Source organism: Rana temporaria, chromosome 1 (genome assembly GCF_905171775.1).
Source record: "Rana temporaria chromosome 1, aRanTem1.1, whole genome shotgun sequence".
In the NCBI taxonomy this organism is placed as follows: domain Eukaryota; kingdom Metazoa; phylum Chordata; class Amphibia; order Anura; family Ranidae; genus Rana; species Rana temporaria.
Window position 1 is genome coordinate 552,215,658 of NC_053489.1, and position 13,002 is coordinate 552,228,659.

Here is a 13,002-nt window from a genome sequence, read left to right on the forward strand (position 1 = left end):
ATATCTGAAAGTAGTTGCACTTGCAAAAAATCTTCTTGCTGAAGAGTGTAAAAAGGATTTATCGCCCATCAATCAAGATATCTTTAACTCCTCTAAAAGGGTCAAGAGTCAGATTTATTAGAGAGAGATCAATGTAACTTAACACTGCGACTCTTATAAGGTAATAGATCTGTTTGAGTGCTCTCCCAGGGCCAACAATTACAAGGAAGCTGCATTTAACTACTTGTCTAACAAGGTTCGCTTTTAAATAGCGAGGCAGACAAGTGGTGCATCTGCAACTTTGAGCTTGATACAGCCTTTAAGAGACAGCAAAAGGCTTTCAGATAAAAGTGATTGGGTGGCTCTATTACTTTTATAGGGCTCTCAACAGCAGTCCCTCAGCACCCACAGTGGTTTCTAGGCTCTCCCGTTCCACAGGGGAGTCCGGGACTGTGGAAAACTGTACCCTGACTAAGTGCAGGAGGAACTCAGGTAACATCTATTTTCCAATCTGTCCTTCGACAAATGACCCCAGAAACTATGGGCCAGATTCACAGAAGAAGTACGCCGGAGTATCTACTGATACTCCGGCGTACTTTCAAATTTGCCACGTCGTATCTTTAGTTTGAATCCTCAAACCAAGATACGACGGCTTTTGGCTTCGATCCGACAGGCGTACGGCTTTGTACGCCTTCGGATCGTAGGTGTAATACTTTGGCGCCCGCTGGGTGGAGTTCGCGTCATTTTCCGCGTCGGGTATGCTAATTAGCTTTTTACGGCGATTCACGAAGGTACGCGCGGCCGTCGCATTCTCTTACGTCGTCGCTAGTCAGCTTTTCCCGGCGTATAGTTAAAGCTGCTATTTCTTGGCCTATCTTTAGACTTGCCATGTTAAAGTATGGCCGTCGTTCCCGCGTCAAATTAAATTTTTTTTTTTTTTGCGTAAGTCGTCCGTGAATAGGAAAGGACGTAACTCACATCGACGTTCAAAAAATCACGTCGGTGCAACGTAATTTCGTGCAAAGCACGGTGGGAAATTTCAAAACGGAGCATGCGCAGTCGGTTCGGCGCGGGAACGCGCCTAATTTAAATGATCCACGCCCCATTTGAATTAGGCGGGCTTGCGCCGGAGGGATTTACACTACACCGCCACAACTTTACAGGCAAGTGCTTTGTGAATCAAGCACTTGCCCGTAAAACTTGCGGTGGTGTAACGTAAATGCGATACGTTACGCCGCTGCTATTGTACCAGAATCTGGCCCAATGTGTATTACATCACTTCTGTGGGGTCACAACTGTAATTTTTTGGTTAGTTTAGCCAAGGATGCAGCCATTTGTCATGATCTGTGATGGAATGGTTGCAGTGGAAGGCAGGCAAGACATTGGGGATCTATTAGAACCCCAATATCTCTATAAAAAGGGCCTGTCACTTTCCCATGAAATCACATTGTACATCAAAAAAATGTACAGAATAAATAAAAATAATAAAAAAAAATATAAAGCACCTCTGCCAACCCTGCACACACTCCATAAATAAAGCATAGCGTAGGGCAAGCACATGTACAGTGTGTAACATCAATTGCACCACACATTTGAGGTATTGTCAATAACATGTGAGTGAGAGCAATAATTCCAGGGCCATGGTTAACTGTAAACTGATGGCCCATAAAGGCTTTAAAAGCATCGTATAGGCATGCACAATTTTAATACTTGACATGTTTTGTATCTATTTACTTGACACAACCACATATTTTATATATTTTTTTAAATTGGGTATATTATTGCATTTGTTTGCCCAAAAATATTTTTTTTACAAAAAATATGCATTTGATAAATAACTATGAAAATGTCATGCAACATAACAAAATTGCAACTACCATCATTTTTTTTTCTCCAAGGTCTCTGCTTTTATAAAATGTTTTCTTTTTTGGGACGTACCGTATTTATCGGCGTATACCGCGCACTTTTTCATCTTGAAAAAAATGTGGAAAAAGCATGTGCGCGTTATACGCCGATGTGCGCGGTATACGCCGATATGCATTTACGAAAAAACATTGCACATACTCTACAACACTGTACATACTGTAATCCTCTTCGGAGACACCGTCGGAGCCTGTGTGATGTGCGGGTCTCGGGCGCTCGATCTCCGGCAGCCATCCGTGCTGTAATCAGCATCGGAGACCGCATCGGAGCCACTGTCGGAGCCTGGGTGATGTGCGGGACTCGATCCCCAGTCCCGTACATCTTTAGTGCCCACTTTAGTGCTGTGATCAGCGTTGGAGCCTGGAGCCTGGGTTCTGCGCGGGTCTCAGGCTGCAGTGGACAGAGGACGCCTCCTGCTCCAAGTCTCGCGGTAGTCAGCGTAACTTTCCCGCCGTGCAGAGGGTTACCATGGTTACGCTGACTACCGCGAGAGGAATCTGCTCCATTACAAAGGTACAAATCGCTCAGAATTAAATCATTTATTCCAATAAAAAAACTGAAATGTTTAAAAAAGAAAAAACCTGCAAGCACTGAACAAAATAATTCCAAAATTATTCCAATAAATAAAAAAAAAAAAAACGAACTGGAATGTTTAAAAAAAACATTTCAGTTCGTTTTTTTTTTTTTATTTATTGGAATTATTTTGGAATTATTTTGGGGATTTATTCAGGGCTTGGATAATGAATGTCAGACAGGTTGTATGTTTTTTCTTTTAAACGATACAACCTGTCTGACATTCATTATCCAAGCCATGAATAAATCCCCCAAATAATTCCAAAATAATTCTTTATTTAAATTTGTATTTTTTTCCCTGAAACTTCCCTCTTAAAATTAGGTGCGCGTTATACGCCGGTGCGCGTTATACGCCGATAAATACGGTACACATCAATTTCTGGCAAAAAATAAATAAATAGATTTTAACGTGTGCATAAATTGAAAAAATTGCCCTGGTGGACAAGTGGTGAAAGAGCCTAATGCTGTGTACACACGATCATTTTTCGGCATGTAAAAAACTATGTTTTAAAAAAATGTCATTTAAAATGATCCTGTGTGGGCTTCACATTATTTTTCGGGTTCTGAAAAACGACAAAAAAAAAATTCGAACATGCTGCATTTTTTAACGACGTTTTAAACAATGTAACTTTTCGGGTTGTTTAAAATGATCGTGTGTGGGTTAAAACGACGTTAAAAACCCACGCATGCTCAGAAGCAAGTTATGGGACGGGATCGCTCGTTCTGGTAAAACTACCGTTCGGAATGGAGTAAACACATTCATCAAGCTGTAACAGACAGAAAAGCGCGAATCGTCTTTTACTAACACAAAATCAGCAAAAGCAGCCCCAAGGGTGGCGTCATCCGCATAGAACTGCCCCTTTATAGTGCCATTGTACGTGTTGTACGTTACCGCTCTTTGCTAGAGCATTTTTTTTTTAACGATCGTGTGTGGGCAACGTCGTTTTAATGATGAAGTTGGAAAAACGTTGTTTTTTCTAGAGGCTGAAAAACGTCATTTTTTACATGCCGAAAAATGATCGTGTATATGCGGCATAATACTTTTAATACTACTTTTGGTTCAGTATACCTGTCCTAGTTTTTGGTCTGTTTTGTGTATCCTGCCCCCCCTCAACTCCATCTCTTAGAAATATGTTCAGAAATACAAGGTAAAAAGACTAAAGTACTAAGGGCCAGATTCACAGACTAAGTACGCTGGAGAATCTGCTGATACTCCGGCGTACTTTCAAATTTGCCGTGTCGTATCTTAATTTGTAATTCACAAACAAGATACGACGGCATTTGACTAAGATCTGACAGGCGTACGGCTTTGTACGCCTTCGGATCTTAGGATGCAATACTTCGGCCGCCGCTGGGTGGAGTTCGCGTCGTTTTCCAGCGTCGGGTATGCAAATGAGCTTTTACAACGATTCACGAAGGTACGCGCGTTCGTTACGTCGTCGCTAGTCGGTTTTTCTTGTCGCAAAGATAAGCCTGCTTTTTCATGGCTTACATTTAGACCAGCCATGTTAAAGTATGGCCGTCGTTCCCGCGTCGAATTTCAATTTTTTTTTTGCGCAAGACATCCGGGAATACGAAACGACGTAACGCACGTCGCCGTTCAAAACATTACGTTGGGGCGACGTCATTTTGCGCAAAGCACGGCGGGAAATTTTCGCACGGAGCATGCGCAGAATGTTCGGCGCGGGAGCGCGCCTAATTTAAATGGTACACGCCCCATTTCAATTAGGCGGGCTTGCGCCGGACGGCTTTACGTTACACCGCCGTAAGTTTACACGCAAGTGCTTGGTGAATCAGGCACTTGCGCTGAAAACTTGCGGCGGTTTAACGTAAAGACGATACGTTATGCCGCCGCGGATGTACATGAATCTGGCCCTAAGAGCTTTGAACCCCCTCCCCCCAGTCCTGCCCATTCTTGTTGAGCAAAGATCTGTAACTTTTTTTTCTCTTTGTGTCAAATCTTACCTGTCCCATCCCAATAATCACTGTTATCATTTTCTAGTGAAAGCAAAGTTTAATAAAAAAGGAATCTTCTGTTTTCACTAGAAATGCTAGTTGCTTGGCTGTCAAAGGCTTCATTATTTTCTTAATAACTGACTCAAATGAACAAATGTGAAGTTTAGGATTTCAGAATCTGACTTTGCTTGCTGCTCTGGGCCACTGACTCAAACAAGTACCTAGCATGTTCAGGTCAGAAACAGCAACTAATAATTTCCAGGTTTTTATTGTGCTCTGTTGCACAAGTCAATGGATTTTCATATTGTGAACATTTATACACTTTTTGCTTTATTTATGTACATTTTTTCAATCCAATTTGTGAAAAACATGCATTCAACTTTCATTTTCTCTTTGCAAGTTAGAAAAAAGTTGTCTTTGCATACTTATTGACCATGAGTATGTTGGGCATAAAAGTTCAAGCGCAGAATATGCTATTTCTCCAGGGGGTTATACATGCCTGAAGTCATTGTACTTTATAAATCCCTTTAAAATCAAAATATTCCAGCTATTCTTTGACTTCATTTATGTTTCCTCATTAAAGTTATTTAAAATGCATTATATGAAAATGGTATCCTGTGGGCAGCCTTTTATGATTAGCTTGGAGACTACGTTACTGTTTAGTACAAATGACAGGTAATATATATATTTTTTTAAATACAAATTAAAATGACAGCTTGAGTAATTTAAATCCATGTGAATCACGAGCTTTTGTTGAAGAATTCAGACTTATTTCTTGTAACCGAATCTTATGCCGCGTACACACGACCATTTTTCGGTTTGTAAAAAATGACGTTTTTAATGGTGATCACCTGTACTTGTCTTTTCACAAGGACTTGTATTTTTACTGTTTTTATCTTTATTTTATCTACGCCATTAAAGGCTTTTCTACCTCCCACTGGAATTAACTACACTATGTGGAGCCTTTTTTTTTTTCCCATGTTCCTTCATATGAGTATGCTCTCCTACTACCCTCTATGATGAGTTTCCATTGTTGTATACTTTATCTCGGACATACAAGACCCAAATACGTGGAACCACAACGATATCCCTGAAGCTTCATCGCTTTCTCTGTTGATGTCATCATCCTGAGGATTTTGTTCATGCTTGTCTGACATACCGCCGCTGGCGAGTGTGTCCAACACGTCTGGTAAGAGTATCCATTTCTTACATGTCTTAGCTATCTCTGGATTGTATGGTGGACCCACCAGTGAGCTTTCAAACTTCTGAAATGATGCGACTCATCTCACATGCTTCAGCATAGTCGCACAACGGGACTTTTCTGACCATTGGCCATATGGGATGTTATCCCATTATTGTGTGTTGAACTATCTCACATCTATCTGTGGTTCATTTGGATTTGTACCATCCTGTTCAGCCCATTGCGATACACTCATATGCACACAGTTATTTAGTAATGGTTATATTATCATTGCTTATTGCTGTTATTAGTTGTTTTAGTTTATTTATACACACAAGGTGACATTTATTATCACTTGGGACACTTCTATGTCCCCATACACTTTGTTCTTTTGATTATAGGTCATACTATATCATATCTAGCGCCGCACTTTTTTTCTTTCACCTTTGTACACAATATTGTCTTATTGTTGGTGCAGGCAGCTACACTGATCATTTTTTTTACCAGTAGCGCAACTTTTACCCCTTATTATTAAAACGGCCTTGCCTACACACAATCGTTAAAAAAAATGCTCTAGCAAAACGCAGTGACGTACAACACGTACAACGGCACTATAAAGGGGAAGTTCCATTCGGATGAAAAAAAAGAAAAGTTCCCCGATTGGGAATTTTAGGCAGCAATGTAAAAAAATTGGAAATAATGGATTGTTGTATAAATTAGTATTTAATACCGAGGATCTCGGATACCAAAAAGTGTACAAAGAGGATTACAAGGATGATAACAGTTATACAGGTTAAAAAAACATGACATTCCTCAATGCAGTAAACATGAATTGTTACATATCATGATTGCAAGTGGTATACAGTGTTGAGCCTCATGTGATATAAGGTGTTTGAGCCCCTACGCGTTTCGACCAGTTGGGTCTCTTCAGGGGGACTGGGATTTCTAAAAGATAATAGTTGCATGGGATCAACAATTGCATGAAAGGACATAGGTCAACATACATCATATTGGATTAAACATAGTGTTGTAATTACCACTGAAGCAAGAGTAGGCAGTATATGAAGCCGTGGGGTAGATCGAAGGGGCCCAGGATGCCCCCGTCCTCCAAATAGCGAAAGGCCTACCCAGGACGGCTTACAAGTAGCCACGAGGTGAGCGCCCCTCAGGATAGTGGAGGAGCAAGCCTACAAAGAAACACCCATAATAACCATGGTTAGGTTAAATAATATTAGAGGAATAAATAAATTCAAAGGGGAGCTGTCGGAATGACAGCTAACCCATGTATATGTATAGTAGTAGGCTTGTAAGATAAAAAGTGGGCCGGGGCAAGTGTCAGTTGCCAACATTTATAGAGAAGAGTGAGGGCATCCATAAGGTCCAGAAGGGTTAATTATGAGTACGGGTAATATAATGTTATGAAGTTAGATTAATAAATGTTAGTTGTCAATTAATTAATACTATAGTGTTGCAGAGGTAGGTGATTGAAAATTATATTGGGTGAAAGTGAAGAATTTAATTAATTAGGATATGTGATTGCCAATTATGGGGCAATGAAATAAGGCATAGTAAGTGAGTGGGTGAATTTGTCAGAATTGGTGGTGAAAAGGTAAAATATAAATAAAATAAGTAAGTGAATAAAGTAAAAAGCGTATGTGGGGGAATATAAAAGTGTACCCCGTGTTACGCGGATGGCGCCACCCTTGGGGCTGCTTTTGCTGATTTTGTGTTAGTAAAAGACGATTCACACTTTTCAGTCTGTTACAGCGTGATGAATGTGCTTACTCCATTACGAACGCTAGTTTTACCAGAACGAGTGCTCCTGTCTTATAACTTGCTTCTGAGCATGCACATTTTTTTTCACGTCATTAAGGCCCACACACGATCATTTTTAATGACATTAAAAAAAACTTAATTTTTTTACAACCCGAAAAAAAAAGCGGTCGTATGTACGTGGCATTAGAGAATTATTAATTCTATAGTTATAGCTCTGATCCATGCAACAATTACCAGTCGGTTAGACTACTGTAATGCTTTGTACCTTGGCCTACCTAAAAAGATCATGCATAGACTCCAACTAATTCAGAACGCTGCAGCAAGGTTACTTACGGGTGCTGGTAGGAGAGATCATATCACCCCAATTTTGAATACCTTGCATTGGTTGCCTGTCGGTGAGCGGGTTCTGTTTAAGATTGGCTGTTTTATGCATAGGATAGTGCATGGAGGTGGACCAGAGTACCTCTGGAAAAAAATCACACAATATGCTCCTAGTAGAGCACTATGTTCAGCGGGACAAACAAATGTCGTTGTCCCTAGGGTGAAGAAACAGAGACGAGGTATAGAATGATTTACCGTTGGTCCTAAAAAACACCACCAATTTGCTAAGCTTCAGAAAGAGTTTGAAGACCTTGCTCTTCCAGAAGAGTTATGGGGACCTATATAGGTCACTGCATCCTGGCCAGTAAGGGAGCTAGGTTAAGAAGATCAGAATCTCTCTGCTCATTATAGTCATATGCATCAAGGCCCATAGGTAAGACTGCGTTTATAAGCATTTTTTAATAATAATAATAATAATAATAATAATAATAATAATAATAATAATTGTACATTTTCAAAGGTTTACATTCTTTTATCTAGGTATTAAGCCCTGTACATATCTGATGGAATCTGATCCTATGGATTTTTTCATCGGATATCCGATGAAACTGACTTTCATCAGTCTTGCCTACACACCATCAGTCAAAAATCCGATCGTGCCAAAACGTGGTGACGTACAACACTACGATGAGCCCAAAAAAATTATGTTCAATGCTTCCGAGCATGCGTCGACTTGATTCTGAGCATGCATGGATTTTTGTCCGATGAAGTTCCACACAGACGATTGGATTTTTCTATAGTTTTTTTGTCCATAGGAAAAATTTCAAACATGTTCTATTTTTTTTTCACAGATGGAAAAAAAATGATGGGGCCCACACACGATTGGTTTGTCCAATGAAAACAGTCCATCGGTCTGTTTTCATTGGACAAACTGATCGTGTGTACACGGCTTAAGTGTAGTTATGTTCCTTGTGTTGTTTGCATGCCTTACCTTGTAATGATGAGATCACATGCTGTGGTGTCATGACTGATCAGCTTTCCTATGTACATGGTTTGCTAAACCTTGCCTGTCTGTATTCACCAAACAGACTAGACAACTTCCTGTGCCGGGTCACACATCATCCAAAGCATGCATTGCCATCCATTCCTTGTCAGATCACAAATGTGGGAGTTCTATTGTAATAAAAAAAGACTGTAGCTGCTGGCTTTTAACCTGCCTGGGGATATTCCCGAGTGTGGCTCGGGGTGGAATTTCAGTACCATTAGTGGTAACCCCGAGCCACACTCTGGATTCCATCGCTGGATCCTGGAAGAGGTTAATTACCCTTTTCCCTGGGATCCCGCAATGTATTCCCGCAGTATACGGCGGCTGGATCTTACGCCCGATGCACTGTGTGCCCTGGCTTTCGTTCCCTGAGAGCGTCACAACGCAGGGGGGTGGAACCGGCAGCAAATTCAAAATGTATAAAGCACAAACACACTGATACATTGTAATCCTATTGGATTACATTACTAAAAAAACAAATCTACCTTAGTGTGCCCCCCAGTGCTTTCTTCTGTGCCCTTGCCTGCAGTTTTTCTGTACTTTGTGTCTGGAAACTGCAGAACGAACAAGGCATTAAAAAAGCGTGTCTCCAACTCAAAAGCAGTATATGACAGTGGCAGCGATACAGAATCGCTTGTAGAAATGAGTGATAGCGACTCGTGAAGAAGTTCGTCATCAGACACAGAAAGCAATTGCAACGATGATCCTGCAACTGTGCCCAGTGGTGTGCGGACTTGGTGCTCGATTGACTGCGGTATGGAGCATGTAGCGCCCCCAAGATTTCTGTTTACAGGAGCACCTGGTATCAAAGTGGATGTTGAGGATAACAACCAGGGGTCAAGTCCTGGGGAAAAAAGTGTGGGAACTTCCACCCAAAATCCACTTCCACCAAAAAAAAAAAAATGATACGCTCATATGCATAATTACTAAACCGCATGTTTTGTTTGTTTTTTTTCGATCCACTGTACCTTAGTAATTCTTTATGTTACTGGCCGCTTCCTGTATATGGATTCATCGGGTAGTGTGCGGGTATTCCGTCACTTCCTCAATGCCGCAATGTCTCCTGGGAGCTTTTGTCATTGTTCCCAGGAGACATTGCGGAAGGTCTGCCGCGAGTTATCACGGGAACTTTAAGCAAGTTCTTTCTATATCCCGCGATAACTGCGGCAGACCTCCGCAATGTCTCCTGGGAACAATGACAAAAGCTCCCAGGAGACATTGCGGCATCGAGGAAGTGACCGAAAACCCGCACACTACCCGATGAATCCATATATAGGAAGCGGCCAGTAACATAAAGGATTACTAAGGTTCGCCTGCCCCTGACAGTGACTCGAGCTGGGCATCGCCGCTTACTGAAGGATTGGCTCGGGCGAGGCTGATCGAGGCTGCTCTAGTCCTGCAAAGGGAACTGCGTTCCTGCTGTGAAAAAAGTGCAGGAACTCTGTTCCCACGCGTTCCCGCAGGACTTGAGCCCTGATAACAACCCCTTGGCATACCTCTAACTCTTTTTGACCGATGAGATAATTGAGAAAATTGTTACAGAGACAAATCGGTACCAGGAGCAACAATTGGCTACCCATCAGAGGTTTTCAAGGAGCAGAAAGTGGGAACCAGTGACCAAAGAGTACATATGGAAGTTTCTGGGCCTAATAATTCTTCAGGGAGTGGTGGGGAAACCCCTGTAGAAGCGGTATTGGACAACCAACAAATTACTAGCCACTCCTTTTTTTTTTTGGCACAGTCATGTCGGAATACAAATTTTCTTTCATAATGAAATATTTGCACTTTGAAAATAATGAAGAATTTAATGAGAGTTCTCATCCAGCTCCAAAACTCAAAACGATTTGGGAGGTTTATCAAATTATTCAGAAGAATTTCCAGAAGACCTATGTACCAGACAGAGACATAAGTATCGACGAAAGTCTATTGCCCTACAAAGGAAGACTCAGCTGGATACAGTTTATCGTGCCAAAGAGAGCATGATTTGGCATAAAATCATTCATGCTGCGTGAATCCAGCACTGGTTACATATGGAATTCGGTCCAATACACCGGGAAAGGAACCAAATTCAGCGAACAATTCAGTAATTATGGAATGGCAACTGCTTTGGTTCTTACTTTGATTGAGCCATTGCTGAATCAGGGCTACTGTTTAACCACAGACAATTTTTACACGTCTCCAGAACTCTATGAGTTCCTTCTACACAACAAGATGGATGCATATGGGACCGTTAGGGCTAAACGGCGTGACATGCCACCAACCTTTGACAATAAAAAGGCAGGAGAAACAGTTGCCTGGCAGAAAGATAAAATTATGGCACTGAGATAGCGTCCGTGGGAAAACGCCGCTATTTTTACCGCCAATGCTATGGGTGGATTTGCAGCGCATTTCGGCCACAAGCAGGGCGCATTTACCCCCGAGAAAGGGTCGAGAAAGGGTTAAAACCACCCCGCAATGCGCTGCTGAAGCAGCGCATTGAGGGCAGTATAGCCGCGCTGTCCCATTGATTTCAATGGGTAGCAGCGGAGGAGGAGCGATAAACACAGGCGCTATTTTTAACACCATAGCACCTTCAAAACACTCCAGTGTGAAAGGGGTCTAAGATAACAAGGCTGAAATCCAAGGTGTTGGGCAAGAGCAATAATGAAGTGCAACAACCTTACTTGCATCTAAATGCTCATTTTCATTTAGAATTAAATTTGATTTAATTATTTTAATTTTCTTAATACCTGTCACTGAGATTATACACATTTGCTTAGCAAATGGGATAAAGGAATGATGGTCCATTGGAACCAAATCTATGTTTCCTCTAAAAGGGGCTCCTATTGGAAGACTTATGCAGCAGAAACTGGCATATGTTTCTCCCACAGCTGTAGACCAACAAGCAATAGGTGCAGGATCACAGACTTAACACACTGATTGTGTAACCCTCAACTTCTGCCAGTTGTGAGAGGCGATTTTGCCTGTGAAGAAGCCTCTGGATGGCAGCACTGTTCAGTGGGGTGATTTTACCAGATGAACCCGAGGACAGAGGGCATGCTCTGTGGTACTGTGAATGACTACCTGCAAGCTGAATAAATTGCAGTTTGTATGCAGTGCCAAGTATCTCCTATGTAATAAGATGGTATAGGGGACTTGTGGACACTTTGTTAAATGCAATTACTTTTTTAAATTGCCATTCTCATCTGTTTGCTCCTGGACACAACTGCAATTTTACTGTAATTATCAGTAATATTACATCAGTTCATTGCTCAGGTGTCGTCATCTTTTTATACTATATTACTTGGAGAATAAAGTAAGAGTTATGCTTACCTTTAACATTCTATAAAGACTAGGATTGACTATGGCATTTTCAAATGGAGAAAATGAAAAGCATCTTCCAATGTAGAATATAAAATATACTATAATCATATGAAATATTTAAAATACATTTTAGAATAATTGCCTGTTATACTACACAAATAATAACTGTTCATGTATTGAAATAGAAGCATTGTTTATATTTGAATGGTTACATGAAGACACTGAGTGCAGAACATCCTGGTGATAAGTTCCATCCTCCCACAGTCTGTATATAATAAAATGGATAAAAAAGCCAGCCCAGAAAATCATTGTTGAAATAACTTCAGGAAACAATGCACTTAGACTTGTTTAGAAATGTGCCTACACTTTGGCTTGGCAGTGCGCAGACATTCTCCAGAATTGTGTTCCACTTGCCTAGAAGGAGAGTATTTCTTACAATTAAAGGAAATCTCCTGTGCTAGATTAAGAGTATGACTCCTTATCTCTTTGAGAAAATACTATTAAGGATAAATTGCAGGGTGAAACATTGATCGAATGTAAAAAGACATCGTCTGTTCCACTGGTTGAATGGTTAAATGGTGGTAATACATGAGTACTATAGTCACTGCATACAGTATGTTTCATTTTATTTTTTTAATCAAAATATAGACAAAAACAGCAGTAATTTTGTTCTGGTGATGCAGCCCACCAAAAAAATTAAACTTACTTAACCCCTTTGCGCCCTGGCCCTTTAAGGGATTTCAGATGCAGGGAGACAGGCTTTATGATCATGTTGACTGCCATGATTGGCTGTGACGGTGGTCACATGATCGAGAGCTTTCCGTTAGCCACCGGTAACTGTGCCAGGAGTACACAGGGCACGCAATGTCAGCACAGATGTGTCTGCTAATTGGTACCCAATAATGCAGCCTCTCGTCGCCAAGGCCAACCTGCCAAGAGGTCGCAT